We start from the raw sequence: 5,546 nt of genomic DNA on the forward strand, positions 1-5,546 counted from the left end.
TTTCCACCGCTGGCAAAACTTTTGGGTGAGGACCTTTAAATTCTGCCATCGATTGATCATTGATTTAAGGTCACCCTTTATTTCGGGTTCATCAAGGGTCCCCCGGTAAGGAAGTGCCCGGGAGTAAGGGCCAGCAACTCAGTTGGATCTTCGGACATCGGCGAGAGCGGCCTGGAATGAAGGCATGCTTCGATCTTTGCGAGAAGCGTGGAAAGATCTTCGAAGTTTTGAAACTCTTCTCCCCGGCTTCCCACAGACCTCCCTGTTGTGGAGCTCCTGGTGGGATAAAACGTCACGAAAACCCGGTGATGGCTGTACGCATCAGTTACCGAGCCCTTGAATGCTTCTAGGAAGTCACGGGAAAGCACCTTGGCGGCACCAACAAAAGTTCTGCCATTGTCGGAGTGAATGCGCTGCGGACATACTCGTCGTGCGACGAAACGAGCGAAGGCTGCAAGAAATTTCTCGGTCGTGAGATCCGACGTGGGCTCCAAATGGATCGCCTTCGTGGAAAAACACACGAACACAGACACATACCCCTTGGTTATCAGGCACGCTCTGCCTGTGTAATTCTGTATTTCGAAGGGACCTACGTAGTCAATTCTGGTGTGCGTGAACGGTCTGGAAAAGGACGTTCGTTCCGTGGGAAGATCACCCATCATTTGAGCTTGCAACTTCTGTCTGTGGATGACGCATACCTTGTAGGATTTTACCACCCTCTTCATGAGTTTCTGAACCTTGGGAATCCAGAACTTGGATCGGATAAGTCGCACCATTAGTTAGTTCCCGCCATGAAGAGTTATCCGGTGGGTGAATTGCACGAGAAGGCGGGATAGCCGGCAGCGGTACGGCAGAATAATGGGATGCCGTTCGTCGTACTTCAGAAAGGTAGAAGTTGCGATACGGCCACATGTTCTTATGAGCCCATGTTGGTCTAGGAACGGGTTAAAATTCAGGATAGAATTTGACCTTGGCACTGGCCGCTTCTCGCTTAGGCAGTGGAACTCTTGGGAGTATTCCCTGCGCTGAGTCTCTAGGAGAAGAGTGCGCTCAGCTGTGGTAATGTTGGTGACCAGCTTCGGGCAGCGTTTTGTGAAGCGAAGGACACAAGCACGGACTCGCAGAGCTCTCTCCAGATTGGAGAACCGATCGAGGAAGTCTTCGGATGGGCTCGGTGCAAAATGAACCTTCATAGCTCGTTGCTCGAGGGCTATCACGGGATCGTCCCCGCCTTGGGCTGGCCGGGGCCCTTGCATCAATGATGCCGGGGCCCTTGCAACCACGCTGGTCCGTGCCACCAGAGTTGGTTCTCGACGAGCTCCTGTAAGGATACGCCCCTGCTGGCGAGGTCGGCGGGATTTTGTGCGGAAGGAACGTGACCCCAATTCTCGACCTCGGTGGCCTGGGAAATTCTGGTCACTCTGTTGGCCACGAAGGTAGTCCAGTGGCAAGCAGGCTTTTTCAGCCAGGACAGGACTATAGCGGAACATGTCCAGAAGTAACAGGTTGTAGGTGCGCTTGGCATATTTGCCAGGATAGCCGTCGCCATTTCGGACAGTAGCACGGCGCCGCATAGCTATAACTGGGGGAGCGATACAGTCTTAATGGGTGCGACTCGTGTTTTCGCGGTGAGCAACTGCACCTTGACTAGGTGGTCAGTCTCGATGCGTACATAGATCGCCGCACCGTACGCCTTTTCTGACGCATCGCAAAATCCGTGATGCTCGACCCTTACAGATGGTTCGGAGCCAATCCACCTTGGAATGCGGATCTGGTCGAGAGCGGAGTAGCTCTGCAGAAAACTCTGCCAGCGCTGACGCATCTCGATCGGAAGATCTTCGTCCCATCACACTTCTTGCAATCAGATCTCTTCAATGAAGATCTTTGACCGCACAATGGAAGGAGCCAACCAGCCCGCAGGGTCGAACAACCTTGCACTCTGGGAAAGCACCGCTCGCTTGGTATAGGTTGCCATAGATGCCAGTTCTGGCGGAACGAAGAAGAAATCGTCTGTTGTCGCCTTCCAGCGAATTCCGAGAGTCTTGGCTGTGCTTTCTGCCTCAATTTCAAGGAAGTCGGTGTGAAGGAGATGGTCATTCGGAATGGTAGTCAGGATATCCATGTGGTTGGACGTCCATTTTCTCAGTGGAAACCCGGCAGAACTCAGGGCGGCCTGTAACTCGCAGATAGCTGGTTGAGCCTCAGTGGGAGAGTCTGCTCCCGCTAGGACGTCGTTGACATACATACAGGACCGAATGATGTGACTGGCTCTCGGGAATCGGGACTGGACATCGTCTGCAAGCCGTTGCAACGCCTGGATGGCGAGAAAGGGAGCACAATTGACCTCAAAGGTAACAGTTTGCAACTCATAGTCGCGTATCTCGCCCTCCTTGTTGCGAAACAATATTCGCTGGAAGGGGGTGTGCTTCGGATCTACCCAAATCTGCCGATACATCTTGGTGATGTCAGCATTGAAGACGTACCGGTAGCGCCACCTCAGGATCTGAAGGGTTAAGTCGGACTGGAGAACAGGGCCGGGGTGCAGAAGATCATTCAAGCTGATACCGTTACTCGACGCGCTGGATGCGTTAAATACAACGCGGACTTTCGTGGTGGTGCTATCAGGCTTGAAGACCGCGTGGTGCGGCAGGTAGTAGGTTGAGGACTCATGAATCGGAGGAACTTCTGTCATGTGATCAAGGTCTAGGTATTCTTGGATCACGGAGTCGTATTGCGCTTGTAAGGTAGAGTCTCTTTTTAAACGATTTTCGTTCCGCAGAAACTGAGTCAGGGCAATCGACCTCGAATACCCCAGATCGGATCCGAGACGATCTGTGTCACGGAACGGCAACGCGACAACGTACTTTCCGTTCGACGTTCTCGAAGTGGTTCGGAGGAAATTGCTTTAGCCGTAGGCTCGGAGTCGCCTACGATTTTCACCGGTAGTGTCTCCACCTCTCAAAACTTGGTAAGAAGCTGGTCTAAGGGAGCCACTAGCTCGTTCGAATCTTGCGTAGAGAAGGATGAAATACTGCTTTGTACAGTATTGGGCACTGGGCTGGTAAGTACCCACCCGAAAATGGTTTCCTGCCCGAGGAGAGAGCCACAGATGTTGGTCTGTGAGCCGCTTAACAGGATGGACGGAAGGATATCCGCTCCAATCAGGACATCTATTTGTGATCTCTCGTGGAAGGTCGGGTCTGCCCATGCAAGGCTCGGCAGGTCTCGCAACGAAGTTTGCGGAATCGGATAGGACGGCAGGTGACCCGCCAGTTTTGGTAGAACATAGGCCGTGGCGTTTAAGTGCAAGTCCGGCCTCGTCGTGGAATGGATGGCAAAATGACAGATCTTCGTGGATTGAGCGGATACTGTCCGATTGAGGCCCGAGACTAGTGCCTGGATAAGTCGGAATGGCAACTTGATTATATTAAAGAGACGTTCCGTGATAAACGTTGCCTCGGATCCCGGGTCGATTAGAGCGTGCGCGCGGAAATTTGTCCCCAGGTGGCAAATATTAATGATTGCTGTTCCCAGAAGGACAGCTCTTTGGCCGGAGGCGAAATAATTTTGAACGCTGGGTGGCGCGTCGGAAGAACTTGGACTCGGTACGACTGGGGAAGTGGAATCACGGGCGATTGGTGAGCCGCGGGGCAGCAGCGTGTGGTGTCGGTCCCTACAAGTACTGCAGTTATTGACACTTTGGCATTCCCTAATCTGATGGCGTCATGCGAAACAGTTGAGATAAAGCTGCTTTTGTTTGATGCAGCTGGCACGAGCATCAGCGCTCATTTGGAGAAAGTGCGGGCAGAGTCGGATTGGGTGATTCTCTTTCCCGCAAAGATCACACGTTCTCCGGTTCGGATTTATGGTTGTCTCGAAGGAGTGAACCCCTCCGACGAACAGGACTCCCTTGGGAACGGAACGGGTTGCTTCGGGAAGGTGGCGGATTCGGATCACCTTTCGAACTGTGTGAAGCGGACGGGTTGCCCTCGATGGCTTCGAGCGTCAGGTATCTCTGGCTCCTTCCACGAAGGCATCTCTTTCTTTGTGGTGACGGAATCTTCCCACAAAGTCCGGGTCAACTTCGGTAATTTGGAGGCACAAATAGTCACCAGCAAGCTGTCCCAGTTTTCGGTGGAGACCTTTGAGTGAGCCAGTGTGGTTAAAACCCCTTGGATGGTGCTGAGAAGCTCCTTTAGCGCACGACTGGACTCGGTACCAACCGAAGCCAATGAAAGGAGGATATTTATTTGGTTAGTCACCAGGAGCCTGTTAATTTCGTACCGGTCCCGAAGGGCATTCCAGGCAGCCTCGAAGCCGTCATTTGTGAGTGGGGACTTTTCCACTATGGCCTTCGGATCACCACTGGTCTTAGTGGTGAGGTGGTACAGCTTCTCCACGGGAGACAGCCTGGGATTCTGTATGTAGATCGCAGTAAACAGGTCTCGGAACGTAGGCCAGCGTACGTAATCCCCAGCGAAAACGTCGATGTCGCATGGGGGAGTCTGCAGCCGCCGTGGAAATCTGGCTGTGCGGATGGACGGACTGCTGGTTGTTGGAGCTGATCAGTGAGATCAGCAACGCACTGTTCGTACACAGTAAAACAGTCATCGAACTTCGATTGAAGGTCCGCTTCAGCCTGCGCACCGTCTTCAGCCACAACCGCGAAACAATTTTTGTGCTCTGCCTCAACCTCAATTTGGTCACGGCGTACCGTGGCAAGAGGGGCAGAGGAGTGCGGGGATTCGGAAGGTTTATTCGCTCTCCGAAATGCATAAGTTTGCGTGAGGCTGCTTCAAATTTAGCCATTGCTGTAGTGACAGCGGAGTCAGCCATTGTGTGGGACGCGCTGGCACCTTAAGCGTGACCGGGGACGGGAATAGGACCGATCTAGTCTTCGCACCCGCGGAGCTTGTGGTGGGCCCGGGAGTACTGGATGACTTAACTTTGCGAGTCATCGAGGTGGGTGTTTCTGGGGCGGACGAGCTGCGTGGTCTTCTGACACTTGGAGAGGTCACGGACAAAAGTTTTTTGCTCTCTTCACGCCCTTTTGGCATATTCGGAAATCACACGAAGAAAGGAGAACAAACTCCCACTCGGATGAGGAAGTGTGGGCGAATGGCCACAACCTTGGTTGTATACGGAGATTAGGATGAAAATTGAGGATGAACAATAATATTGAGGCACGAGGTATCAATACATAGAGTCGGTTGCAAACGGCCGTCTTAAACAATATACCCTCGAAATGCAGGGTAGCGCGTAACTTGACGCTCCGTTACGGTCAAGCGCGGCACCGAAAAATGTTCTCCCACCAACATCAACGCAAGCGAACACGGTGGAAAAGCGAAAGCGAAAGAAAAAACGACACGAATGCACCGCTGCTGCTGCTTGTATGTGTGTGCGTATGGATGTAAGTGCTATGTACGGTGCCTTGAGTTAACGCAATTGAACAACGGGTACAAAACGGTAACCGTTTTAAGTACAAGAGATGTCCCATCTTTTTTTCTCGCTGTACCGAGTTTCCCCTTTCCCTAAACCCCCTTTCC

At 52.6% G+C, this 5,546-nt stretch overlaps 1 pseudogene; it reads right to left on the reverse strand.

Annotated features, from left to right (window-relative positions):
• Nucleotides 1–320: 320 nt before the first annotated feature.
• On the reverse strand, nt 321–4,958 carry LOC117185116 (uncharacterized; annotated as a pseudogene).
• Nucleotides 4,959–5,546: the final 588 nt, after the last annotated feature.

Source organism: Drosophila pseudoobscura, chromosome X (genome assembly GCF_009870125.1).
Source record: "Drosophila pseudoobscura strain MV-25-SWS-2005 chromosome X, UCI_Dpse_MV25, whole genome shotgun sequence".
NCBI classification, from domain to species: domain Eukaryota; kingdom Metazoa; phylum Arthropoda; class Insecta; order Diptera; family Drosophilidae; genus Drosophila; species Drosophila pseudoobscura.